The following is a 27508-nucleotide window of genomic DNA, read 5'->3' as shown; positions in this document are numbered from 1 at the left end:
CATTTGAGAAGAAGAAAAAAACCGATGGAGGCTCCTAATGACATTGGTCTTGACCTTGAGGCCCTAGTGTTCCACTTCAGAGGAGCTCTTTCCTTCTAGAATTTGAAACCTTCACTTGGCATGAAGCAGTAAATCCCTCTCTCTGGATTCTGAATGGAGCCTGATCCACCTGCCCCTGCAGCCTGGGATTTCTGGGGCAGGCACCTCATTCTGCTGACACCCACCTCCACCCACTTGGAGTCCAGGGAATCAAAGACAATTGGGGGAATGGAGGGGCTGGCATGCCCTGGGAGTGGAGCGATCACCTGGGTGTCAATGTCTCTAGGGACACACTGCCCTGCTTTCAAGCCCAGGACTTCAGAGAGGGCATGAGGTTTTTTGTACGTTGATCAAAATACATACACTCAGATGCTGGGTGGAATCCCTGGTGGCAAAGTGGCTAAATGCTAAGGCTGCTAATCAAATCTGCCAGGCGCTACTTAGAAACTCTCTGGAGCGGTTCTACTCTGCCCTATACAGTCACTATGAGTCAGAATCGCCTGGACCACAACGGATTTGTTTTGGTTTTTATTGGTGGGGTTAGAAGGGAGGATCTCTGATACAAAATGAGTTCAGTTCTAACATTCAAAAAACAGACATTTCCCCCCTGGTTGCAAAGCAAGACCTTTCCTACATTGGGCAAACCTGATAACCGCATTTACAAGGAAACTTGCCCTCAGTCGCAACTGCCCTGCACAGGATAATCTAGAGTTTTTCCAGATGTCCCAGGCTGGATAATCTCAAAGCCTTTTCCTTCAGGAAATTGTCACAGAGGTGGTGCGATTTTTTCACTCATACTATTTGTGTATTAAAATTAACCAAACTCCATTACTCATAATAGTCAAAGCCTTCACTCAAGTACCCAGTTCCTTTGTAAAGACAAGCAGGCTGGCATGGGGGAAGGGAGGATTTGATTTCAAGAAAGGCCTCAATACTGTCCCATGACAATTTCTCTTGTGTATATACTTTCTAGTGAAAGAAAATGATCCTTTAGGAGCCAGTGTACAAGGTTCTTAGGACTGAACTCTAGAGGCCTGTAGGTCAGCACCTGGGGCTGGGCAGCTGCAGGGATATGACCCCGGAATGACAAGCTACAGGGCTAGATACATGGGATTTAGGTGGTTTGCAAAACTGGGCTCTATACTGTCCAGCCATGGGGCATCAAACAACCTCATATTTTGCCTCACATACACCTAATTCTTTGAAGTATGCGTGCACTTTCCTTGTTCCATTTATTTGATTTACTGGAGGAGAATGTAAACACTGATATACTTTTCTTTTCTTTCTTCTCCCCTTCCTTTTCAATATGTGTTGGAATCCAAACCCCTATACCTGGAGATTTAATCCCATTTTGGAATCAGTTTTCCCCTAACAGACCTTTTGTTTTCTTCTTAGCTAGTAGTGAGCTGCCTTTTTCCAGGCTCTGCCTTAAGCATCACTTGGCATGGCTGACCCACACACTTTGTGCTGAGTTTAGAGATGGCATTTGCCCCCAGATAAGTCTACAGACTATGGTGGTGTCTGTGCTTCTCCACCGCAGAGTCCCTTTTTGTTCTGGGGGTACCTGGGAAAGAGAGGGCAGCTTGACAGGTTCAAAATAATCTGAGCTTTTTCAACTCCACTGTTAGAAAATTGCAGTTAAAGATTAAAGGAATATATTTTCGTTTTAGCAAAATCTAGAGCCTTTTTTTATTTTTCTAGGATCTGATCATTGCAAACATGATTTACTGTACGCTTTTTCCCAATTGTGAACTTAATTTATTGAGCCAACCACCCTGCTGTGCGGGCACCAGAGATACCAGAAGAGTGAAGAACGAGATAATACAGTCCTTGTAAGCAGTTAATGACAATAAAATCGCAAAATGGACCAACAGAGATTCACACCTCAGGACGTTTTCAAGAAGCACAGAGAAGTGGCATCACCCCAGGATACAGGAGCCCGCAGGGCAGATCCGCCTAGGGGGTTGCTTCCCATCTGGAAAGAAATCCTTAAGCTCTGAGCTGGGAACAAATCGACCAAATCCTTTGGTGGTGGGGGGTGGGGAGCGTCTCTAGTGAATGTTTCTGTCCGGACGAAATCCTCGAGCTCCAGAACGTCTAATTAGCAAGCTGTTTGACTATAATCTCTTGCTAAACATATACACAACCTCAAAATACAGGTGTGCTCTAACCTTCAGATCTCATTTGACAATACTAACAAAGACCGACAGACTTGAATTCCTATTTTTACCCTCTAAATTCAACCTCTCCTTTTCAAGTCCATTTGCTAATTTGGTTTTTAAATCAGCAGCATTAGCAAGAAGGCAAAAACAAGTTTGAGTTTATATTCTCTTCCCAAACCTTCTAGTAATAGCGTCATGAGTAGAAAACAGGCTTCAAGACGGGTAGTAGGCAAATCAAAGCTCTAATTAGGGAATTAAGAGTGTCGACTGAATCTCCAAGGTTCAAGAATAATGTTCCATAGAAGAAGCGAATTCATTCCTGCTGGAGGTAGAGTTTTTGTGTTTCTTTTTCTCCTTGCGGAAGTGCGGAAAGGGGAAATAGAAAACATAAAGAGAAGTTTGAAAATATGGTGTCATTTAGTCGTAGTTTAGATTATGTAAAAGAGTATCCTTCGGATGAGTGAAGAGGGAAGGAGCAATCTTTGTGCATTCTGAATGTGAAGGAAACATCGCACAGGTGGTGGCTTAGCTCAGCTAGCTAGAGTGTTGTTAGTAACGATGAGTTTGCCGGTTCGATCCCCCTAAGGGCCAAGGAAGAAGTTGCTTTCCCATCAAAAAGATTTTGCTGTCCTTCCTTTGCACTCAGCTGAGCTTTGAAAATAGCCTCTGTGACATTAAATCTGGATCAACTGTTGACTTAATTTCCTTAATCCTCACTAGTCACACTTATACCCGCCTTGCTCCCCCTCTAACGGGGGTGGGAGAAAAGAAGGCAAAACAGTTTTTTTGGAAAGAGTGACATAAACCCTTAAGATAAAAATTTTAGTTAAGAAAACCAGACTGGGAGTGGGGATAGTCTTGGGGATGGGGTGTGCGTCTGATGGTGGCTGTCCATTTGAGCATCTTTCTCCTTGTCCCTTTTTCAGGGTCCAGCACACTGTGTCTCCGTGTGGCCGTCAATCACTTTCTCTATCTGATTATGTCCTCTACCTGACTGTCTGCTTACCCCTTGCACTGCCCTTAAGTGCTGTGGAAATTGATATTTAGTTGCTAAAATAATCACAGTTAGACAAAATAGATATTTTGCTTTTTTAAATTTTAACTACCAGTTGGCTTTCAGTATAATTTTTGCCCATGAAGGGAGATTCCCCTCCCCCCGCCCCCCTTACCATTATCTAGACCGGTGCCAAAGTTAGAGTGAATGTGTAAAACCTCTCAATTTGGTTCTATCGAGTTATTCTCATGAATATTCAAATATGCTATTCACCTTCTATCTTAAAATGGTTTCTTTTGACCCAACATATCCCTCTAGCTACTATCCTGTTTCTCAGATGGTCTTATAAAAAATCCCCTCTAAAGAGTTATGCAGATTTATTGTCTCAGGTTTCTCTCCTGCTGTTTTTAAATCCCCTACCTTCTGCTTTTTTGACTCAATCAGTTCGTGGAAAGTTCTTGTCAGGATTACCAATGACTTCTCACTCTTTCAAGACCTTATCCTTCTTAACTTTTGTTATGGATTCCATTAGGTCCTGCCAAAATATGTGTTGGAATCCAAACCCTTATACCTGGAGATTTAATCCCATTTTGGAAGCAGTTTTCTTTGTTATGTGAAAGAGGCCATAACAGTGTAGGATATTTCTTTAGTTACTTTTGAGATACAAAAATAACAGACTGGCGCTGAGATAAGGGAGAACAAACAGGGAAGAAGACAGAAGTCCATGTGAGGATTACCAAGGAACCCAGGAACCCTGGGGCTATAGAAACTGAGACAAAGATTTTCCCCCAGGGCCAACAGAGAAAGAGCATTCCCTTTGAGCTGGCCCTGAATTCCGACTCCTAAACTGTGAGAAAATAGATTTCTGTTCCTTAAACAAAACTACTTGTGGTATTTCTGTTACAGCAGCACTAAGAAATTAAGACAACTTCTCAGTGTCCATAAACACACTTGCTGTCTTAAAACTTTTTATTTTTTACTTCCGAGACACTGCTGTCCTGTCTTTCTATCTCACTTTCTCATCTTTCTCAATATCCTGTGTTTGTTTTGCCTCTCCTCACCCATTCTATAGTAGAATGTCCCACAGATTGGTCCTTGAATCTCTTCTCTATATACACTCACTCTCTGATAATCTCACCCATTCTCATGATTTAAATCATTTGCATGCGTACATCATCTCATAGCAACCTTATAGGACAGAGAGCAGGGTTGCCCCACAGGGTTTCGAAGGCTATGATCTTTATGGAAGCATACTGCCAGATCTTTCTCCTGTGGAATGGCTGGTGGGTTTGAACTGGTGACTTTTTGACTAGTAGCCAAGCCCTTAACTACTTGATGAAAAATGGGTTTGCTTTATATGTGTACAACTCACAAATTTGTATCTGCAGTCTAGACCACTCCATTAACCTCACGTCTTGTATACACAACTGATTCCTTGGCATTACCACTTGAATGATCTATACTAAGCATCTTAAAAATTAGCATGTATAAAACTGAACTCCCATTTCAGTTAATTGCAACTCAATTCTTTCACTCTTTCAGGCAAAAAACCTTGAAGTCATCATTTAATTCCCTCTTTCTCTCATACCTCACATCCGGTTGGTCAGAAATTTCTCTTTTCTCTTCAAAATATATCCAGACTCTGACTACTTCTCCCTACACTGACAGCCATCATCTTGTCTGCCATAGGGGAAAATGACCCCAGAATCAAATTTATTCAAATGAGAGTTTTATTCAGCACAGACAAAGATGATTATTGCAATGAGGGATTTGCCAGTGTGCAATGGGCACAATAGACTAGCTGAATCCACTGAATCACCATCAGGGAGTCTCCAATGTACTATTATGGAAGGAAGTGAATTAAGAAAAATGACATTATTGTCAAAGGTGAGAAAGATAACATGGGAAAACATGATTGATGTAAGGTTTCTTTTTGGCTAAATTCCATTAAGTTACGAAGCCAAGGTTTCCTTGGGAACAAACTGGCAACATCTGTTCTTGGCTTGGTGACTTAGAATGGGTTCTCAGTTCAGTCAAAAAGAAATTGCAATATGCACCATTGTGACAGCGTAACTTCCCTGTGGCATAGTTCTTTGTTAGTTAAGGTAGAGAACCCTTCATGGAATATTCTAACGCTAGGTAGGGAAACAAAGAAACAATGAGTTTCCACTTGTACTGTTATTCCTTTCTGGAACTTTTCATAATGATTTTAACAAATCCTCACACATAATGGTTTCCACCATTAACTGTAACCCGTTACCAAACTTGTATGTAAAAATCGATTCTAGTACATGCACTCTGCTTTAGCCTCACTACTTCTGCCCCTGCACCTGTATATCTTTTAAGATCAGCTGTTTCATTTTTGGAAGCCCTGGGAGTGTAGTTAAATGCTATGGCTGCTAACCAAAAGGTCACCAGTTGGAATCCACCAGGTGCTCCTTGGAAACCGTATGGGGCATCTCTACTCTGCTGTAAGGTTGCTATGAGTTAGAATTGACTCTAGGGCAATAGGTTTTTTTTTTTATTATTATTATTTGGTAGTGTAGTTAAGAGGTGTGGCTCCTAATCACAAGGGCAGCAGTTCAAATCCACCAGCAGCTTCTTGGATGTCTATGGGACACTTTTCCCTGTACTCTAGGGTCGCTATGGGTTGGAATCCACTGGACCGGCAACCAGTTTGTTTTTTGGTTTCTTCCATATCCCGAGCCTTGGTGGCGATGTGGTTAACAGCTGAGATGTTATGCAGAAGGACAGCAGTATGAGTCCCCGAGCCGCTCTGGGAAAATCAATGGTGCAGTTATGCTGTCTTATAGCATCACTGTGAGTCGCAATTGACTGGACGATAGGGTTTTTTGTTTGTTTGTTTTGCGTACAGCAGCCACACTATTGTCTCAGGACTCTTCACTCTGAATCCTGTGCCGGAAGAGAATGGAGACCTCGCCTTTCTAGCGGCTGCAGAAACTTTCTAACCCAATGGAAAATGAAGTACCTGACAAGCATCTGGGGGCGGGCTAGGAGGCAAGTCAACTACATTATACTTTTAATTTAAATTCTGGCGCTACAAATGGAGGGTAAAGATTAGGGGCTTGGTTGAAGCAAGTTCAGATGAAGAGTTTCTGGAGGTAAATTCAGAATTCACAAAAAGAATGAGAAATTTGTTTCCGCCCGGTTTCGAACCCGGGACCTTTCGCGTGTTAGGTGAACGTGATAACCACTACACCACGGAAACTTGCACGTGAAGGCAATATTCGGTTTCAAAGTTGATTAATCTGAAATTTCTGCTTTTCTTCAGGACATTTTCATGGTTGAGGAGCTTTTTTTTCCCCCTTACACTTTCCGATTCTTAGAACAGTATCAGAAAATGAATCATAGCCAAGAAATGCTACTCACAGGGTCCCAATTCCTTCACAAACACCAGGTAGGGACATCTAGGTCAAGTTTCAAGAAATGTTTTGAGAAACACTAGGCTCGTTTCTCTGCCGGTGTAAGACGCTGTGATCTTTAATTCCCGATGACTGGACTTGATCCTTTAGGGACTGGGACAAACGGGCCGAGGTCAGCATGCCTTCTCCACTTTGTGCCCTGGCACTAGCGGAAGGCACCGAAGGGCAGAGAGTGTGGTTGTAGGCCTGTGCCCAGTTGTCTGTCAAGAGAAGGTCGTGTGCGTGGTGGGAACCTTATGGAAGTGGAATCTGTGGCAAGTGAATGTATCAGACGTCATATGAACTCCTCTGTTCTATAAGAGGAAACCCTGGCGGCATAGTGGTTAAGTGCTACGGCTGCTAACCAAAAGGTCAGCAGTTCAAATCCGCCAGGTGCTCTGCTCCTTGGAAACTCTATGGGGCAGTTCTGTTCTATAGGGTCGCTAGGAGTCGAAATCGACTCCGCGGTAGTGGGTTTGGGTTTTTTTTTTTTTTTAATGGGATCTATAAGATTCATATTTTCTGCTCTGGAACGTGTAAACTCCAGCAGCTACATGGGCCCCTTGGCCGCAGCCGGTGGCGCCCCCACAGTGGCCTTCGCCGCCGCCTCCGAGCTCGTGCCCTTCCGCCGCCGATACCGGGCGCGCTGGGGCGGCTGCCATGCCTCACAGGGGCCAAAGACGAGCTGCAGGGGGTGCCGGTGGTGCCCAGCTTCGGCGAGAGCCGGTAGTAGTCGCCCATCGACAGGAACACGCAAGTGCCCATCAAGGCAGAACGCAAACGGCTGCGCCATCCCTTCGCTGCCTCCAGGTACTGCAAGCGCAAGCTGGAGCGCATCTCGCTGCTGGAGGAGAAAGTGAAGACGCTTAATAGTCAGAACACGGAGCTGGCGTCCATGGCCAGCTTTGCTGAGCGAGCAGGTGGCTGGGCTCAAGCAGAAGGCCCACATTCACGTCAATAGCTGCTGCAAGCTGCTTTCCCAGCACCCGGTGCCTTGGTAATGAGCCCACCAGAGGGGCTCATGTGCGGCCCCACACCCTAAGAGGCAAGCTCGGGAATGGGGGCGTGGGCGCCCTGGACCCGGAAAGGGCGCGGACCTTAGGAGCTCCCGTGGGTTCAGGGTACTTGGAGGGGGCTCCCACGACTTGCAGAGGGCTCGGTCCCCGAGATCTCCCCAGGGTGCCCAGGACTTGGAGAGGGCGCCTCGGACTCGACAGGCTGGATCGCTCGCTCCCGGGGGGCGAACGCTTGACCCCTAGCCCTCGAGTTGCCTCTGTAACCCGCGAGTGGCCGCCCGGTGTTGCAGAAGCCAGTGCGCCCCAGTAGCCCCTTTGTACACCGCCGCAAGGCCGGATTCCGCCGGGGCGCAGCCGCAACCTTGCGTTCCCTTTTCCTTTAGTTGTTTGTTTTTGTCTTTGGAAATGAGAAAAACAGAGTGTTTAATTCTTCCCTATTTATGTTTCTACTCGGGAACAAACGTTGAACGTGTGCGTGTGTGTTTTCTTCTGTTGTTTTTTTTAACGAAGTGGGGGGGGAGCCCGCACCCCCTCTCCTTGCTCTCGCTCTCTCCTTCCCTCCTGGCGATACCCTCCCTCGTTTTTTGTTTTGCTACGAGTCCACAGTCCTGTACATAACCCTTGATTAGCCTGGTTTTCCGTTTTCAGTAAAGTCTAGTTAAGGTCCCCCTCCCCAAAGACTCTTCTTTGTTATTAATTCCATCTCAACTGTCTTAAGTCACTGTTCTTACCTGGGGTGTTGGAAACAATCTGTTGTCTACTACTTTCTAAAATTAAATTTTGATAAGGCTGAGTCCGGTTAAAGATGCTCAGCAGCCAAAATGTGTTTTTCCTGAAGTATTAGAAACTCGTGACAAAAGAGAGCCTTCTAAGACTCTGAGAAAGGTCGGGTACCTGATAACAATATTGCGGGTAAATATGGGAAAAACACTTTTCTCACTAGCAGAATCTCCAGCCTCACCCTCTTTGTTTTGAAATCAGATCAGCAGGATAAACGATTCCATTTAGCACATATTTTTGTTAATCTTTGTCAAACTTTGGTTGAATATTTATTTTAAAGAAATTTTTGAGCAGCCCAATCTCATGGTGATCAGTGGAAGTACCTGACGTCATTAGGGAAACAGCAAAGTAGAAAGAGGGAAGGGGCACCTAAACCAATCATTATGACAAATTTTCCGAAAGTAATTTAGTTACAATAAAATTGCTTAGTAGAATTACAGATAAAAATCACAGGATTTTCTCACAGGAGCACAGAAAAGGGGCAACACACCCAGACCTAATGATCAGGACTTGCTGGGGAAATTGGTGGCTAACTTATAGTTTAGGTGATTTAAAAAAAAGTGAGGTGGTTGAAGAGCAGTTGAAAGGAGGGGGGATTCTGGCCTAGGTGAATATGGAATTGAGAGCAAGTGGAGTGTGGGGAGCTTCAGTTGTAGGTGTGAACCAGAGTGGGCAGAGAAGAGAAAGTAAGCAGAATAACAGGTGCAGGATCAGGGAGGTCAAGCAGGGTCCTCCACACTATGGAGGTTAGATTTTCATCTGAATGTGATGAGTAGGAGAGAAGTGACTGTTTTAAAGAGGAACACGACGTTGCCCATTTTGATCCAAAGACCTCTTTGGCTTTTGGGTAAACATTGGACAGTCTCAGAGCTCAATCCTTAGGCCTCTTCTCTTCTATATTTATTCTATTTACCTGCCTAAACTCATCATCTCATGGTTTATATTTTACCTGGTCTTTGTTTGGGTACCATTATGTATCTCTTAGCCTACTGGACATCTCCTTTTAGAAGTCTTACAATAAACATCTTAAACTTAACATATCCCAAGGTGGAATTCATAGCTATCCTCTGAAAATGTTTTAACCATGTTGATTCCTATCTCATTTAACTGCATATTCTTCCTTCTGGCTGTTTATGACAAAGAATTTGAGACTTCATTGACTCCGTTTTTGCTGTGTTCCCCATATCTAATCACTCAGAACATCTTTTTTGTATTATCTTCAAAATATATCTGGAATATGGCCACTTCTCAGCACTTTCAGTCCTAACAGCCTGACCCATGACATAATATTCTCTGATGTGGAATATGATTACCTGTTATGGAGTCGTTTCTGACCGTAGTGACCCCATAGGGTCTTCAAGGAGCAGCTGGTGGATTCAAAGTGCTGGTCTTTTGGTTAGCACTGAGCTGTTAGCCACTGTGCTGCCAGAGTTCCAGAATATTATAAGCTTCTTAATATGTCTTGAGTTTGCCTCCATTTCCTTAAATAAGATACTTTCTACAGGACATTTAAAACCCAACAATTAATCCTTGTTTTACTCTCAGCTTGGCTTCTTACTGTACTCAGAAAGAAAAAAAAAGTCAAAATCCTTGTAATGACCTACAAGGCTCTGCATAAGCTCCCTGTTCCCCACTCAATTTGCTCTTCCCCTTGCTCATGCTGCTACAGTTACAATGACTTTTTGCTCCACTTTAAATACATCAGACATCCTACTGCCTCAGGGCCTTTGCACTGACTTTTCCCTTAGGTTGTAATGCTTAGTATATAACTAACTCTACTTCTTCAAATATCACATTATTAGTGAAGATAGCCTGAACTTCCTGGTTTCCACTACTCCTGAACTCCTTATTTTCATCTGTGATTTTTTTCTCTAAAACACTTCTCTACTTTTTTTTAAATTATGCTTTAAATGAAAGATTACAGTTCAAGTTAATTTCTCATACAAAAATTTATACACACATTGTTATGTGTATGGTTGGTCTCCCAGTAATGTGACAGCACACTTCTCCTTTCCACCCCGGATTGCCTGTGTCCATTCAACCAGTTCCTATCCATTTCTGCCTTCACATCTTGCCTCCAGACAGGAACTGCTCATTTAGTCTCATGTATCTACCTGAACTAAGAAGCACACTCTTCATGAGTATTATTTTGTCTTATAGTCCAGTCTAATCTTTGTCTGAAGAGTTTGCTTCTTGAATGGTTTTAGTTTGGGGCTAACAGAGAGTGCAGGGCCCATGTCTTCCAGGGTCCCTCCAGTCTCAGCCAGACTGTTAAGTCTGATCTTTTTACAAGAATTTGAGTTCTGCACTCCACTTTTGTCCTGCTCCATCAGGGACTCTCTGTTGTGTTCCCTGTCAGAGCGGTCCTTGGTAGCCGGGCACCATCTAATTCTTCTGGTCTCAGGCTGATGGAGTCTGTGGTTTATGTGGCCTTTTCTGTCTCTTGAGCTCATATTTTCTTTGTTTCTTTGGTCTTCTTTGTTGCCCTTTGTTCAAGGCAGGTTGGGAGCAATTCATGCATCTTAGATGGCCACTGGCTAGCTCTTAAGACACCAGATGTCACTCACCAATGTGGGATGCAGAATGTTTTCTTGACAAACTTTTCTATGCCAGTTGACCTAGATGTCCCCTAAAAACATGGTCCCCAGACCCCAGTCCCTGCTACAATGTCCCTTGAAGTGTTAGGTTGTATTCAGGCAGTTTCTTAGCTTTTGGTTTGTTTCAGTTGTGCTGATTTCCCCTGTTTTGTGTGTTGTCTTTCTCTTCACCTAAGATAATTCTTTTCTACTATCTAGTTAGTGAATACCCCTCTTCCTCCCTTCCCACCCTCATAACCATCAAAAGCCATCTTCTTCTGAAAAACACTTCTCTACTTTCAATGAACTATGTAATTTACTTCAAATTCTGTCAATTCCTGGAACCTTGTTTTTCATCAATGCCTTCAGTGCCATTGGTTCCTGATAATATGCCACCTCCTGAAGTGGTTGAATTTTTTTTTTTTTTTTTTTTTGGTATACTGACTCTGTGTATTCCTTCCATCTTCTTTGGATGCTTCCTGCATCATTTACTATTTTCCCCATGGAATCCTTCACTATTGCAACTTAAAGCTTGAATTTTTTCTTCGGTTCTTTCAGTTTGAGAAATAATGAGCTTATTCTTTCCTTTTGGTCTTCTATCTCCAGGCTTTTGTACGTCATTATAATACTTTATTTTGTCTTCTCAAACTGCCCTTTGAAATATTCAAATATTGAATATTTGAAATATTCTGTTCAGCTCTTTTACTTCATCATTTCTTCCTTTTGCCTTAGCTACTTGATGTTCAAGAGCAAGTTTGGAAGTGTCTTCTGACATCCATTTTGGTCTTTTCTTTCTTTCCTGTCTTTTTAATGACCTCTTGATTTCTTCATGTATGGTGTCCTGTTATCATTCCACAACTCGTCTGGTGTTCGGTCATTAGTTTTTAATGTATCAAATCTATTCTTGTGATGGTCTCTAAGTTCAGTAGGATATAGTCAAGGTCGTACTTTGGCTCTTGAGGATTTATTCTAATTTTCTTCAGTTTCTTCAGTATGGATTTCTATCACTGACAACATTGTACTTCAGGATAGATCTTGTAATTTTCTTTTTGACAATGAATGCAACAGTATTTCTCTTCAATTTGTCATTCCTGGCATAGTGTCCCATATGATTGTTCAATTCAACATGGCTAATACCAGTCCATTTCAGCTCACTAATGCCTAGGATATCAATATTTGTGTGTTACATTTCATTTTTGATGATTTCTCATTTTCTAGATTCATACTTCTTGCATTCCAAGTTCCGAGTACTAACGGAAGTTTGCAGCTGTTTCTTCTTATTTTTGAGTCATTTCACATCAGCAAATGAAGGCCCCGAAAGATTGAGTCCATCCACGTCATTAAGGTCGACTCTACTACCAATAGAGATGTTTCGACAAACGAATGGAGCACTAGAAGTGCTCACTCATCTGTGTCAAAAAATCTGAAAGACAACTACCTGGCCAACGAATTGGAAGAGATCTATATTTATGCCTATTCCCAAAAAAAGGTGATCCAACCGAATACAGAAATTGTTGAAAAATATCAATAATGTGATACACAAGTAAAATTTTGCTGAAGAGCATTCAAAAGTGGCTACAGCAATAAATCAACAGGAAAAGATCAGAAATTCAAGCCAGATTCAGAAGAGGACACGGAACCAGGGATATCATTGCAGATGTCAGATGGATCCTGGCTGGAAGCAGAGAATACCAGGAAGATATTTACCTGTGTTTTATTGACTATGCATAGACATTTGGCTGTGTGGATCATTAGAAATTATGGATAACATTGTGAAGAACGGGAATTCCAGAACACTTACTTGTGCTCATGAGGACCTGTGCATAAATCAAGAGGCAGTCATTTAAATGGAACAAGTGGATAATGAGTGGTTTCGAGTCAGAAAAAGTGTGCATCAGAGTTGTATCCTTTCACCATACGTGTTTAATCTGTATGCTGAGCAAATAACCTGAGAAGCTGGATTATATGAAAAAGAACAGGGCATTAAGGTTGGAGGATGACTCATTAACAACCTGCATTATAAAGATGACATAGCCTTGCTTACTGAAAGTAAAGTGGATTTAAAGCACTTACTGATGAAGATCAAAGACTACAGCCTACAGCATGGATTACACCTGAACATAATGAAAACAAAAATCCTTACAACTAGACCAATAAGCAACATGATGAGAAATGGAGAAAAGATTGAAGTCGTCAAGGATTTCATTTTACTTGTGTCCACAATCAACACCCATGGAAGCAGCAGTCAAGGAATCAAAAGACATGTTGCATTGGGCAAATCTGCTGCAAAAAAACTCATTAAAGTATTGAAAAGTAAAGTAGTCACCTTGAAGACTAAGCTGCACCTGACCCAAGTCATGGTGTTTTCTATTGCTTTGTATGTATTCGAAAGCTGGGCAATGAATAAGGAAGACCAAAGAAGAATTGCTGCCTTTAAATTGTGGTGTTGGTGAAGAATGTTGAATAAGCCATGAACTTCCAAAAGAATGAACAAATCTGTCTTGTAAGAACAACAAGAATGCTCCTTAGAAACAAGGGTGGTGAGACTATGTCTCATATACTTTGGACACGTTTTCAGGAGGGATTAGTCAGTCCCTGAGGAGGGATGTCATGCTTGGTAAATCAGAGGGTCAGTGAAAGAGAGGAAGACCCTCAACAAGATGGATTCACATAGTGGCTGCAACAAGCGGCTCAAGTACAACAAAGATTGTGAGGATGGCTCAGGAACAAGCAGTGTTTCGTTTCGTTGTATATAGGGCCCATAGGTGTCAGAACTGACTTGATGACACCTAACAACAACAATAATGTAATTTACTAAATCATTTTGTGTACTGTGTTTCTTTATCACTGAAATGTAAGGTCTATGAGGGCATACTTCTGTTTGTGTTTGTTTACTACTGTAGCCTTTGTAAATAAAACAATCCCTGGCACAGAGTGTTGTTGTTGTTAGGTGCCATCAAATAACACCTGCACATACAACAGAAGGAAACACTGCCTGGTCCTGCACCATCTTCACAATCCTTACACTATTTGTGCCCTGTGTTGTATCCACTTTGTCAATCCATCTCGTTCAGGGTCTCTCTTGGTAACGTGTTCAAAACCTGTAAGACAAAGTCTTACCATCCTCCATTCTAAAGAGCATTCTGGCTTAAATTTCTAACCTAGGAGATGAAGAAAATGCGATCTAGATGATTATTGATTTTCCCTTTCCTGTAACAATATATTATAACTTATATTGAAACAGATGTAACTGGATTTCATGCCTCGGGTTCCTTTTACTGAACCATGGTTATCATAGTTGAATGTGTTGGCAGAAGAGGTGAAGGGGATGGGGTCCTCTTGACCTAGAAGTTAAAATTGGAGCCATTATTCTCTGTCCTTGAGTATGAAGAATGTGACCTATCTAGAGGTGGACTCACAAGGACACATCATCTGGGTCCCTGAGATATAAAAACGATAGTTAGGAAAACCTAGAAAACATCTTATAGTGAAACTTTCACATAAACAATTCTTAAACAGAGCACAAAAGACCCACATATTTTCCACTGTTATCCTTGTCTATTAGTATTTAGTAAACAGCAAGATTTGTTGGACTACCTGAGACCTTCCTGACTGTCATTACTCAAACCAGAACGAAGGATTACTAAGAAAGACAATTGAAAATGTAGAATCACGTGTACTCAGCCATTTTTACCCAATCTGAAAAAGTGAAACCTTTAATGATTTGACTCATTTGTAATGTTATTATATACTGATGATTCTGTAACACTCCTTGTACTTGGACAGACATGGCTCTGGCATTATGCTTGTCTGTTTCCCATTTTTGCCTCTTTGAACACTTGTGGAGCAGACACTTTCTTCTTGCTTTATTATACCTTTGTGGTGATTTTACCCCAGGAGAGCCCTCACTTCCAGGTTAGTTTCTTTTATCACAAAGATAGGTTTTTAACTTTTTTTTCCTTCACACTGTTTGGGATCAGCTTTCCCATTAGCACTTATCAAGTAACAACTTCCTCACATGACATCCAGCATTTCTGAACATGCAGACTGGACCATGTGGGGAGGCTGGCCTGAATTAGCACTCCGTGCATAGGGAACTCACAGATTCTTTGACTTAAAGGTGCACGAGATAAGCGCCAAAGTTTTCAGGGTGTTGGAAATACAACTTAAACAGATTGAGTTCAGTTCAGGGGTAAATGAGGGCAAAGAAGCCTGATTAGCACAGGAACTGATTACAAAACTTTGGATGCCCCACCATCCTTCTGAAAGATTTGGATTTCACAATAATCCAGTATGAACAATTTATTTCTGCATTTCCAGACAAGATAAATATCAAAACATAATTCCATCCAGATATTGCTGGTTTTTAAATCCAACAGTTTACATATTTGTCCTTCGTACTTTTGGGGTGATGACACTATCCCAGACCAAAGACAAGTTTACTTAAATGGGGTTTCAAATCAGTGAAGAACTGATTCTGAGAGAAGATTGGACCATGCTTGGCCCCGCAGAGAATCGCTCCTGAGGGAAAGATTTAATCTTTAGGCTAGCCACATCTCCATGGGCTTCACATCACACTAAAGTTTTTTGTCTACCTCACCTCCCCAAGACAGCTGAAGGATTTCCTGCAATGTTTAGCTGTTTTTTTTTTTTTTTTTTTTAGCTGAGACATTGATGTACTAGGAATACTGGTGGTGTAGTGGTTAAGAGCTCAGCTGCAAAACTAAAATGTCAGCTGCTCCATAGAAACCCTGTCGAGCAGTGACTGGGCTTGATGACAACGGGTATTGATGTATTATTGTGTGCCAGTCACTGCCAATACAAAGGTAGCAAAACAGAAGTGGTTCCTGACATAATGATGTCTTACTTTCCCATTACTGCTGTGACTGAAATATTACAAGTGTGTGGCTTAAAGAACAGAATGTTTTTTTTCTATCTCACAGTTCAGGGGTCTAGAAGGCCAAATTCTAGGTGTGTCTCTAGGGGGAGGTCCTTCCTCTTCTATTTCAGCTTTCTGTTTTTTTTTTTTTTTTTTAGGTGCTGTGGAGTTGGTTCTGATTCATGGCACACCCTACAACAGAACAAAATGCTGCCAGGTCCTGCACCAACATCACAATTGTTGTTATGCTTGAGGTCATTGCAGCAGCCACTGCGTCAGTCCATCCCGTCAAAGGTCTTTCTGTTTTTCACTGACCCTCTAATTTACCAAGCATAATATCCTTCTCCGAGGACTGGTCCCTCCTGATGACACGTCCAAAGTATGTGAAACAAAGTCTTGCCATTCTTGGTTCTAATGAGCATTCTGGCTGTACTTCTTCCAAGACAGATTTGTTAGTTCTTCCGGCAGTCCATGGCAGTATATTTCCTGTGGTTCCATGGTGTAGTGGTTAGCACATCTGCTTTACACGCAGAAGGTCCTGGGTTCAATCCCCAGTGGAGCCAACCTAAGCTTTCAGCAGACTGGAATCCTTCTACTTCCTGTGCTTGCCTATAGATTCACCTCCTTCTGTTGTTTTCTGGTAGCATCTGTCTTCTCCCAGAGTGTGCTCTCTTCTCTCTGTGTCTAATATGCTGTTTTTATCTCACGTGTTAGTTGGTTTAGGACACACCCTACACTCATCTGGCCTCCTTGACCTAAGAGACAAACCCTATTCCCAAATGGGATTTCATCCACAGGTATAGGGTTTAGAATTTACAACCAATATTTTTGGAGAATACAATTCAATCTGTAACAATACATTAAAATTATAATTAACCTTTTATAAAGCTGTGTAACTGTGTTCTAAAGTGGCTGTGTCATTTTCCATTCCCACCAGCACTGTACGAGAGTGTCTATTTCTCCACATCCTTGGCAACACAGGTTATTGCCTACACCTACTTGCTATAGACATTGTGGTTTCATTTGTGTGTGCATATTGACTATGAGGAGCACTGGTGGCATAGTGGTTAAGAGCTACAGCTGCTAACCAAAAGGTCAGCAGTTTGAATCCACCAGCCACTCCTTGGAAACCCTGTAGGGCAGTTCAACTCTGTCCTATGGTCCCTATGAGTTGGAATTGACTCGACAGTAACGGATTTAGGCTTTTTTTTTTTTTTTTTTGATTTAATGGCTGTGATGCTGAACATCTTTGCTTGTCCTCATTAGCCATTTTTGTCTTCTTTGGAGAAATGTCTATTCAAATATTTTGTGTGTTTTAAATTTGGTCATTTATGTTATTATTATTGATTTGGAAAAGTTCTTTACATATTCTGGATACAAGTCCTTCATGAGTTACATGATTTACAGATATTTTCTCCCTGCCTATGGTTTCTCTTTTCATTTCCCTGATGGTGTCTTCTGAAGGGCAAAAGATTTTAATGTTGATTCAGTCCAGTTTGTCAATTTTTTCCTTTATGGATAGTGCTTTTGGTGTTATATTTAAGAACTCTGCCTCACCCAGCGTCACAAAGATTTTCTCCAACGTTTTCACCTAAAAGTTTTATAATTTAAGCTCTTATATTTAGGTCTATGATCCATTCTGAGTTAATGTTTGTGTACCATTGGAGGTAAGGCTCTAAATTCATCTTTTTGTGTGAGGATATCCAATTGTCCCAGCAGTATTTGTTGAAAAAGCTACATTTTCTTTGTTGAATTACCTGGGTATTTTTGTGAAATGGGTTGTGATGAGTCAGAAACCATCACTTGGCTATGAATCAGAAGATTCTATGTTTCACTCTGACTGCCTAAATATCTTACAGAAAAAAAAATTAGTTGCTACTTTTCATTTATAGAAGTTGATCTAATTTTCTAAAATGAATATTTTGGGTCATAACAAATAGCACCACTTTAATGTTCTCCATATTTTGCTCTTTGTTTCAGTCTTGAAAATATTTTCACAACAGCCCCTTAAGGACAGCAGAGTTCTACAGCCTATGGGAACAGATTCTGCTTTAGACACCGTCTGCAGAAGTGATTCCACCCACAGTCACATGGCTTTCCTTTGCACCACTGGCCCCGACGAAGGATTACTGCTTCTTCCTTGTGGGAAAAGAAGCCTTTTCCAATAATATTGAGGCATGTTAATCTCCACCATTTTTAATGAAAGCAAGCCATTGGCACAGTAATCAATTCATCTAATACCACATTCACTTAAAATATTATTTTAATATAGTAAATAACTTCCATATTTGCAAATTCTATATAAAAGAAATAGTTATAGGATGACTATAATTTTAGGGATTATATTTTTCTAGTTTCATTACCTAAGAGCTTTTCAAGAATTAGATCAATGGTAGAATTTTTTAATTCATTTCCATTATTTTTGAGTATGAATATTTATGTGCATAAAAAAATGTGCATATCAATTATAAATTGGGTACAATATTGTTTTATGACTTAACTATGCTCTAAAATCAAAATTAGGACAGCCAAATACACTTCTCACATAGTCATCACAACATTTCTCTGTGTCAGGATGTCCTGTCGGTGATATTTCAAAATGATACAAAATTCTTAACTCCTGAACTGCTACCAATCTGGCCCAAACTACCTGCATCTCTTCCCTGAATTACTGTAGTAACCTAACAACCGTCCCACTGCTGGTTAGCAGCTGCCTGCTAAGCCTGTCTCCAACCTTGATCCCTGTTTTGGGTGCTGGCTTGTGCCACCCAGATTTCTTCCTTTTCAGGACCAAGGCATTCATTTCCTCAGCTGCCAGAAGTGTTGCTCCCTCATGGCACAAAGTGGAGGCCCTCTCAAGGAACTGCCCTCAGCTGAAAGGAACTGTCTCATTCAAGGTTTGTCCCCTCTCTGAAAGCAGCCCACAGTAATGACTGCTCACTACATGCCTATAAAGGTCTGACTCTCTTGCCTCAACTCTGAAGGGCCATTCCATTTCCAGAGCTCCTTAGGGAGTCACCTCAGGCCTCTGTTGCTGCCTCCCAACAGCTCCTTCCCTCACTTCCTCACAGGTATTGTTCTGATAGCATTCCCTAATAAACTTCCTGCACACAAATATCTAATCCACGTGAATGCAGCTTGTGCCAGGAGTGTTCAAGAAACCATACACAAAATGGGATTTTGGAGCTGGATCACTCTCTATTGATATGCCAATGAATTATATGTCATTAATATAGTGAACCAATGTTATCCTCTCCAAATGTCCTGACACTCTAAATATCCACGGACCATGTATGGCTCAGGAGGTAAGAAGTATCTTTAGATGCTTTCACAGAGGTACTCTGCCTTTACATTTTGCCCTAAATTGGAAATTAATCAACTTTAGCCTTTCACGGAGCACAAAGAAGAGGCATCTCCCCAAGACTTAGGACTACACAGGGCGGATCCACCAGAGATCCCCCTTCCCATCTGGAGAAAAATCCTCGTGCCCTGATGCTTTCCCAGGTCTCAATATCTTCTCAAAGTCTTCCTGGGGTAGTCAGGACGAAGGAGCGCTCTCTAGTGAGTTTTTCTCTAGGGACGAAATAGATAAGCTCCAGAACTTCTTATTTTGCAATGGAGCAGAGAAGTTCATTTGTTCTGGAGGTAGTTTCTTTTCTTTTTCTTTTTGTGGGAGTGCGAAAAGAGGAATTACAAAACACAGACAGAAGCTTGAAAAAAATACTGTCGTTTAGTCATAGTTAAGACTAGGTTAATGAGAGTCTCCTTTGGATGAGTGAAGAAGGAGACAACAAACAGCTCCTGGTGCAGCCTACATTAGACTCCATTCTTGTATATACAACTGATTCCTTTGCATTATCATTTGGATGTTTTAACTAGGCATATAAAAGTTAATATGTCTAAAACTGAACTCCCAATATTTCTTTAAAAATCCTGCTATATCCACTTCCATTAATGGCAACTCAGTTCTTCGAATGTCTCAGGCAAAAAAACTTCAAGTCATCATTGATTCCACTCTTTCTCTCACACCTCACATCTACTTTGTCAGAAATTTCTCTTGTCTCTATCTTTAAAATATATGCGGACTCTGACTACTTCTCACTACCTTGACTGTCACCATCTTGTACATCGTAGGAGAAGACCACAGAAACAAATTGAATCAAAAGAGATTTTTATTAAGCAAAAACAAAGATGAAGACAATGATTGCAATGAAGTATCTTCCAGTGTGCACTGGGCACAAGAGACTAGCTGAATCCACAGAATAAATAATCAGGGAGTCTCTAATATACTATTACAGAAAATAGTAAATTAAGGAAAATTGCATCATTGTCAAAGGTGGGAAACATAATATATGGGAATACATGATTGGTTTAAGGAGTCTTTGTTGGCTAGGTTCCATTTAGTTACTCTGGGAAGGTTTCCTTGGGAACAACCTGGCAATACCTGCTCTTGGCTTAGCGACTTGCAATTGCTTCTCAGGTCAGTCGTGAGGAAATAGCAATACATTCCTTTGTGAGAGCTTAACTTCCCTATATCACTGCAAAGAGTTAGGCATGTGTGAGGCAGAATATAAGGATGTTGGATGTCCCAGGGATGGACTGTATGGAGTCCAGTCTTGCAAACCACTCGCACCCCATGTATCTGGCCCTGCAGGTAGACATAAGGAGTCTCCATCATTTTTTTCTTTTCTTCTTTCCAAATGTTTTGTCCATTTGGTCTAATTAACGTGATGTATTAATTTTTTATTAATATACTGTTATCCTATACAGATGTCCTGACAGTCCAAACATCCACGGACAATATAAGGCTTGGGAGATAAAAGTCTCTTTATATGCCTTCACAGAGGTACTCTGCCTATTTTATTTTGCTATAAATTAGAAATTAATCAACTTTAGCTTTTATTTCTTTTTTTTCCTTAGTGGTTCAACGACATTCAAGGAGAGCCATCAGTCCTACTTCCCCAGAGCTCTTAAATGTCTGCATTATTGCATCCACTGGATCCATTGGCATCCTATCCCAGTTTGACACGGATGCATGTCTTAACAATTGCAGTACTATGACATGCTGAGGACATCCATATTCTACCTACCACTAGAAATGGGGTCTTCACTGTCATATGAATGGAGAGTAAGCCAGCTACAAAACCCCACTTAGTGTGAGGCTCCTTGGACTACTCCTGACACAATCTGTATTCACATGGATTAGATATTTGTGTTCAGGAAGTTTATTAGGGAATATTATGGGAACAGTAACTGTGAGGGAGTGAGGGAAGCAGGATTAGAAGGGGAAAAGTTGGCAGGAAGCAACAGAGACCAGAGGTGATCCCATGAGGATCTCTGGAAATGGGATGGCCCATCAGAGTTGAGGCAGGAGAGTCAGACCTCTATAGGCACGTATTAAGCAGTCATTATGGTGGGCTGCTTTCAGAGAGGGGGGATGAATTTGAGGCAGTTCCTTTCAGCTGAGGGCAATTCCTTGAAAGGGCCTCCACTTTGTGCTATGAGGAAGCAACACTTCTAGCAGCTGGGGAAAAGAATGCCTTGGTCCTGAAAGGAGGGGATCTGGTAGCACAACCCAGCATACAACACAGAGAACAAGGTTGGAGGCAGGCTTAGCAGACAGCTGCTGACCAGCAGTAGGAAGGTTGTTAGGCTACTGCAGTAATTCAGGGAAGAGATGCAGGTAGTTTGGGCCAGATTGGTAGCAGCTCAGGGGTCGAGAATGTTGCATCATTTTGAATTGGCACTGACAGGACATCCTAACAGGAAGAAAGGTTGTGATGCCTACGTGAGAAATGTAGTTCATTGTACTGCTTTTAATTTTAGAGGATAGGCAAGTCATAGAACAATATTATATCTAGTTTATAATTAATATGCACATGAATCTTCATACTCAAAAATAATGGGAATGAAATTAGAAATTCTACCACTAATCCAATTCTTGAAATGCTCATAGGTAATTAAAATAGAAAACTATAATCCCTAAAATTATAATCATGCTATGAGTTTCTTTATAGCTTCGAAATATGGAAGGTATGGTGTTAAGATAACAGATTTAGATGAATGTGGTACTAGATTAACTGATTACTGTGCCACTGGCTTGCTTCCATATAAACTGATAGAGATTAATATTCCTCAATGTTCTTTTAAATAGCTTCTTTTCCCACAAAGAAGAATAAGTAGCCCTTAATCAGGGCCAGTGGTGCAAAGGAGATCTGTCTGACTGTGAACGAAACCAGTTTTGAGGACAAAGTCTAAAGCAGAACCTGTTTCCCCAGACTGTAGGACTCCGTTGTTCTCAGGGAGACATTTTAGGAACATTTTAAAGGATAAAACAAAGAGAAAAATATTGACAAAATCAGGTTAATACTATTTTTTACAACCAAAAATATTTTAGAAAACTAAATTAATTTCTGTAAATGAAAAATACAAGTTGTTTTTTCTCTAAGATTATTAGGAAGTCAGAGTCAAACACAGAATCTTCTGATCAGAGGCAATTGAGTTTTTTTTGTTTTTAAACAATGATGCCCAAGCAATTCAACACAGAAAGGACTGTCTTTTCAACAAATAGTGCCAGGGCGATTGGATAACAACCCCCAAAAAGCTGAATTTAGAGCCTCATCTCAAACCATTCACAAACATTAACTCAATGGATCATAGACCTTATTGTAAGACGTTAAATTATAAAATGATAAAAAGTGCTTATAGAAATTGAGTAGTCCTAATATTTTTTTTAATATTACCAAGAATTAGTGAAAGTGAATTTGTTCTGACAAAATCTTTCCCATAATATGTAATATTTTCTTAATATGTCAAATTAAAAGCAGTCTCCAACATGTCTTTAAGTAATTTAGACTAGATTAAATGCATGGAATGTGTTTCCTTAAAAGAATTTGGATGGATATAGGTAGGTGTAGAAGGTTGGAGGAAACTTGTAGAAAATCGAAAGGAGGTTAAGTAGCTGAGATGAGAGAAAGAAAAGCATGGGAAAAGAATTTAGATGGATACTCAAAGTTATAGAAAGTTAAAAGAAGGTCGAATAGAAAGTTAGTATGCCACATAAAAAGGGTATGTTTGTGTGTATCGGGGGTTTGTGTATGTGTATTGAAGGATTATGAAATGAGAAATATGAAAAAAAGGCAAGAAATTTTAAAGGCTTGTTAAAAGAATGAATTTGATTGATATAGTCAAAGTTCTTATATTGCTACAGCTGATGGTTTGATGATCCATGAGAATTTTTAAAAACTTTAGTATGAAAAAACAAAGGAGAGAATTGAGTTTCTTCTGTTAAAATAACAATCTTTTCCTTGTTCACTGGGTTAAAGTGTTGATTTTCTACTTGTGCAATCTGCCTTCAGAGTAAGCCTTCTAACACAATAATTTCCAAAACATGATAAACACCTGACAATTTTGAAATCTCATAGAAAATCACAAAAGATTTGTTTCTATTACATAAAGAGAAAATACTACAGAAGTTTCTTTAGTATGTTATGAATTACATGAAACACATTGTCAAGTTGAGATTACCAAATTTTCTTTGAGTTAAAATTTGTATGTCAGGATTTTATTATTTCAGTTGCTGATTTAGATAGTGACTGCTTCGTTTCAATCTAGTATCATCAACATTGATATTTTTGCCTTTCAAGACATGATTACTTTGACCTTTGAAAAAAAATTAGATGCTATGTGTTTTCAGTCATGTTGAATCAAGAAGTCTTTCTGAATTTATGTTTTGAGTCATGAATTTTGATACATACTTTGTGGGCAACACATGTTCCAGCACAACCTGCAAAATCCATTTAGTTGCATTGATTTTTCAAATATCTCACACACACCCACAACCCAAAGACACCAGGGCTCCCTATCACACACAGGAATCCATTAATATGCTTATAAGACTTACCTTGCTGTACACAAGCCAAGGAGACAAAGGTTTGACCCAACCAGACTTCCTGGATGCACTGCCTCATACCTAAACCTCCTACCTTAGGGAATAGTCCCAAGAACTTTTCTTTCATTTTTCAACATTACACCAACCCCCACTGGAGGGCAGCAAATGCTTTCAGTGGGAAAGTCCCCTTCCAAGAATCCTAAAATTCCCAAAATGTGGACACTTTCTTTCCAAAGAGTCATGAAAGTGTTTTAACTGGGAAATCCTCAATGTTTACCCATGAAATTTTTTACTACTATTCAGAAGTTTAAAACTTAATAATCTTGATATAATCTTGGTATGTCCTAACTATTTAATATTATGTTCCAAGATTCTCAGCTGTTATATCTGCAGGTCTCTGATATAATGTTAACCATTATGTTTTTTTCAATATGTTTTAAAGATATTTTCATCTAAAATTTATAAAATTTATTTAGCCTTAAAACAAACAAAAAAACCTAGCCTTACATTAGTTATATAAAAAATTCCTCTAAAGTCTTTCACTTTTAAGAATTAACATATTAATGACATCATGTTAATTAAACCAGATGAACAAGACCTTTGGAAAGATGAAAAAATTGATGGAGATTTCTGATGACACTTGACAACCGAGGCCCTAGCGCTCGATTTCAAAGCGGAGCCCTTTCTTCTAAGCATTTGAAACCCTCACTTGACAGAAAACCTGGACATCCCAGGCTCTGAATCTGAAGGGAGCCAGGTCCATCTGCTCCACGCAGATCGGGATCTGTGGGGCGGGCACCTTCTTCTCCTGAAACCTGCCTCCACCCGCTTGGAAACCACGGAAACAGAGAGGAACCAGACAGGAGAGGCGCTTGCAATCGCCCGGGCGGGTGGAAGACCAGAGTTTCAGCCACTCTAGGGACAAGATTTTTTTTTTTTTTTTTTTTTGGACAAGATGTACTGCTTTCCAGCCCAGGACCACACAGAGGGCAGGGGAGTTCGTGCGTTGGTCACAATATATAGGATCTTATATGTTGGGTTAGCAGGGAGACTCTCCATATAAACTTAGTTCCTTTCTAAGTTCAAAAACAGATGTTTTCCCACCCTGTTTCATAGCAAGGCCTTTCCTATATTCGGCAAAACCGATAACCTCAATTACCATGAAACTGGCCTTCCCTCTACAGAATAGAGTTTTTCTAGATGCCCCAGGCTGGATAATCTCAAAGCCCTCTTTTCCTCTAGGAAATTCTCACAGAAATGGTATGCTCCTTTCTCTCATACTTTTTCGTATTAAAATAAACAACCAAACTCTACTATTCCTAACAAAGTTTTCCCCCATAGACCCGATTCCTTTATAAACACAGGCAGGCTGGCGAGAGGGAAGGGATCATTTGATTTCAAGAAACTCTTCAATATTGTCCCATGTGTATACCTTTCTAGTGAAAGAAAATTACCCTTTAAGAACCAGGGCCTCAGACCCTAAGGACTGAACTCTGAAAGTCCGTGGACCCTCACTAGGGGCCAGGCAGCTGCAGGGATGTGACCCTGTAATGTCAAGCTGCAGGCCAGATACATGAGGTGGGGGGTGAATTTCAAAAGTGGACTCTCCATTGTCCAGCCCTGGGACATCACACACCTTTATGATTGGCTTCACAAGTGCCTAATGCTATGAAATGTGTGTGTAGTTTCTTCTTCCATTTATTTGATTTACTGGAGGAGAAGGAAAACTATGATATATTTTTCTTTTCTTTCTTCTTCCCGCAGTTTTCACTATCTTCCCCTAACATTCCTTTTTTTTTTTTCTTTTTGCTTAGCTAGAAGGGAGCTTCCTTTTCCAGGTTCTGCCTTAAGCATCGCTTAGTATAGCTGACCCACGCACTCTGTACTTAGTTTAGAGATGGCAGTTACTCCCAGATCAGTAGGGAGAAGATGGTGGCGTCCGGGCTTCTCCACTCCACAGTCCTTTTTTTCTGGGGGTGGCTGGGGCAGAGAGAGCAGCTTGAAACCTCCGAAAGAATCAGAACGTCGTGACCTCCACTGTTTGAATCCTGCAGGTAATGATTAAAAGAATATATTGGCCAGTTAGCAAAAGCTAGAGCCTTTGTTTATTTTTCCAAAACCTGATCCCCAACAAAGATGATATTCTGTACGCTTTTTCCCATTCGTGAACTGAAATTATTGAGCAATCCACCTTGCTGTGTGGGCACCAGGGATACCAGAGGAGTAAAGAACTAGACAACACAGTCGTCGGCCTCAGGGAAAGGAAAGAGGGACATGAGCTGTTAATAACAATAAAATCCTAAAATGGACCCACGGAGATCCACGCGGCAGGGCGTTTTCACCGAACACAGAGAAGGGGCATCTGGCCAGGATTTAGGAACAGGCAGGGAAGATTCACCCGGGACTTTCCTTTCTTTTCTGGAGGGAAATTCTCACGACTTGAGCGGGGACCAAATCGACCAGATCCTTCCCGGGGGCAGTCTGAATAGTTCTCAAAGGCTTCCTGGAGTAGGATGAAGGGGCCCTCTGTAGTGAATGTTTCTCTTGGGATTAAATCGAAGAGCTCTAGTAAGTGTTATCTTCCATGGGAGAAGCGAATTCATCTCTGCTGCAGGTAGAGATTTTGTTTCTTTTTCTTTTTCCGGGAGTGAGGAAAGGGGAAATAGAAAAAATAAAGAGAAGCTTCAAGAAATAGTGGCTTTTTTTTTTTTTTTAAGATTATTTAAAAGCGAGTATATCCATGGCACCAGCTGTGTTTGGTTATCTTTTGGACGAGTGAAGAGTGAGCAATCCTTGTACTTATGAAGAAGAGTGTCAAGCAGTCGGCCGGTTAGCTCAGTTGGTTAGAGTGTGGTGCTAATAACGCCAAGGTCGCGGGTTGGATCCCTGTACGGGCCACTGAAAGAAAGTGCCTTTTAATTAAAAAAAAAACTTGTCCTCATTGTACAACCCTGATGCACTTTGAAAATAGCCTCTGTGACATCAAATCTCCGTCAAACGTCTTTATCTCCTTAATCCTCAGTAGTGACAAATAAAACCTCTTCTCCTTATTTGGGAGGCGCAGGGGAGGGCAGAGGAAGAAAAAACGTTTATTTGCAACAACTGACTTAAAGTCTTAAGATAGAAATTTTAGTGAAGAAAACCAGCTAGGAGTCGGGATGGTCTTGGAGATGGGGTGTGCGCCTGATGGCCGCTGTCTATTTGAGCATTTCATTCTCCTTATTCCTTCCTCAAGGTCCAGCTCACTGTGTCTCCGTGTGGCCCTCAAGCGCTTTCTCTACCTGATTATCTCCTCTACCTGAGTGTCTGTTCATCCCTTACACTGCGCTTTCCTGCTCTTGAACATGGTATTGCTAGTTATTAAAAGAGGACAGTCAAATATAACGCATATTTTCTTTTTAAACTACTGGCTGGCTTCCAGTATAATTTCTGTCCGTGAAGACAGTTTTTTTTTTTTTTTTTTCTGGCTCTCCAGGACCTAGACAGGTGCCAAAGTCAGAGTGAACGTCTGAAACCTCTGGATTTTCTCCTAACTATCCTGTTACTCCCATGAACATTCACATATGCTCTTTGTCTCCTATCTTAAAAAGGTTTCACTTGACTCAACATATCCCTAAGGCTTTATAACAAAATCTCCTCGAAAGAGTTATCCAGGTTTCCTGTCTCCAGTTTCTTTCCTGTTGTTCTGAAATCCGCTATATTGTTTTTTTGACACTACCATTTCATGGTCAAGGTCACCAATGACTTCT

General features: G+C 41.0%; 3 non-coding genes across 3 annotated transcripts; 2 read left to right on the top strand and 1 right to left on the bottom strand.

Annotated features, from left to right (window-relative positions):
• Positions 1-6351: 6351 nt before the first annotated feature.
• On the bottom strand, positions 6352-6424 carry TRNAV-AAC (transfer RNA valine (anticodon AAC)). The gene has a single exon. It is a non-coding gene; the product is annotated as a tRNA-Val (tRNA).
• Positions 6425-16358: 9934 nt separating this feature from the next.
• On the top strand, positions 16359-16431 carry TRNAV-UAC (transfer RNA valine (anticodon UAC)). Its single transcript has one exon. It is a non-coding gene; the product is annotated as a tRNA-Val (tRNA).
• A 10152-nt stretch (positions 16432-26583) lies between these two features.
• TRNAI-AAU (transfer RNA isoleucine (anticodon AAU)) lies at positions 26584-26657 on the top strand. The gene has a single exon. It is a non-coding gene; the product is annotated as a tRNA-Ile (tRNA).
• The last annotated feature ends 851 nt before the right edge of the window (positions 26658-27508 follow it).

This window comes from Elephas maximus, chromosome 1 (genome assembly GCF_024166365.1).
Source record: "Elephas maximus indicus isolate mEleMax1 chromosome 1, mEleMax1 primary haplotype, whole genome shotgun sequence".
NCBI lineage: Eukaryota > Metazoa > Chordata > Mammalia > Proboscidea > Elephantidae > Elephas > Elephas maximus.
The sequence above is the reverse complement of the archived record's forward strand: the minus strand, read 5'-3'. Positions and strand labels throughout refer to the sequence as shown.